This window comes from Echinops telfairi, unplaced genomic scaffold (assembly GCF_000313985.2).
Source record: "Echinops telfairi isolate 266 unplaced genomic scaffold, ASM31398v2 ScPeMD7_7469;HRSCAF=8507_1, whole genome shotgun sequence".
NCBI lineage: Eukaryota > Metazoa > Chordata > Mammalia > Afrosoricida > Tenrecidae > Echinops > Echinops telfairi.
In genome coordinates this window covers 138524830-138525746 of record NW_022111373.1, presented here as the reverse complement: position 1 = coordinate 138525746, position 917 = coordinate 138524830, and the positions used below count along the sequence as shown (strand labels likewise).

At 45.6% G+C, this 917-nt stretch overlaps 1 protein-coding gene across 2 annotated transcripts in view; it reads left to right on the top strand.

Moving 5' to 3' along the window:
* The window catches only part of LOC101655181 (triple functional domain protein), a 146959-nt gene that overhangs the window by 17974 nt on the left and 128068 nt on the right, over positions 1–917 (top strand). The gene's annotated exons all lie outside the window — the stretch shown is intronic.

Here is a 917-nt window from a genome sequence, read left to right as displayed (position 1 = left end):
TTTGTAGTATGTATGTATGCAGGGTGTGTGTGTGTGTTTGTAGAGTGTATGTATGTATGCAGGGTGTGTGTGTGCGTTTGTAGGGTGTATGTATGTTTGCAGGGTGTGTGTGTGTGCATTTGTAGTATGTATGCAGGGTGTATGTGTGTGCATTTGTAGGGTGTATGTATGTATGCAGGGTGTGTGTGCATTTGTAGTATGCATGTATGTATGCAGGGTGTATGTGTGCATTTGTAGTATGCATGTATGCAGGGTGTGTGTGTGTGCGCGCGTTTGTGGTATGTATGTATTCAGGGTGTGTGCGTGCGTTTGTAGTGTGTGTGTGTGTATGCAGGGTGTGTGTGTGTGTGCGCGTGTTTGTAGTATGTATATATGTGTTCAGGGTGTGTGTGTGTGTTTGTATGTATGCAAGGTGCATGTGTATGCGTTTGTAGGGTGTGTGTATGTATGCAGGGTGTGTGTGCGCGCACGCGCACGTTTGTAGTATGTATGTATGTGTGCTTGCATTTGTAGGGTGTATGTATGTATGCAGGGTGTGTGTGTGTGCGTTTGTAGGGTGTATGTATGTATGCAGGGTGTGTGCGTGAGTTTGTAGGGTGTGTGTATGTATGTAGGGTGTGTGCATTAGTAGGGTGTATGTATGTATGCAGGGTGTGTGTGTGCATTAGTAGGGTGTATGTATGTATGCAGGGTGTGTGCGTGTGCATTTGTAGGGTGTATGTATGTATGCAGGGTATATGTGTGTGCATTTGTAGGGTGTATCTGTATGCAGGGTGGGCGTGTGTGTGTGTTTGTAGGGTGTGTGTGTGTGTTTGTAGGGTGTGTGTATGTATGCAGGGGGTGTGTATGTGTGCGTTTGTAGGGTGTATGTATGTATGTATGTATGTATGCAGTGTGTGTGTGTGTGTTTGTAGGGT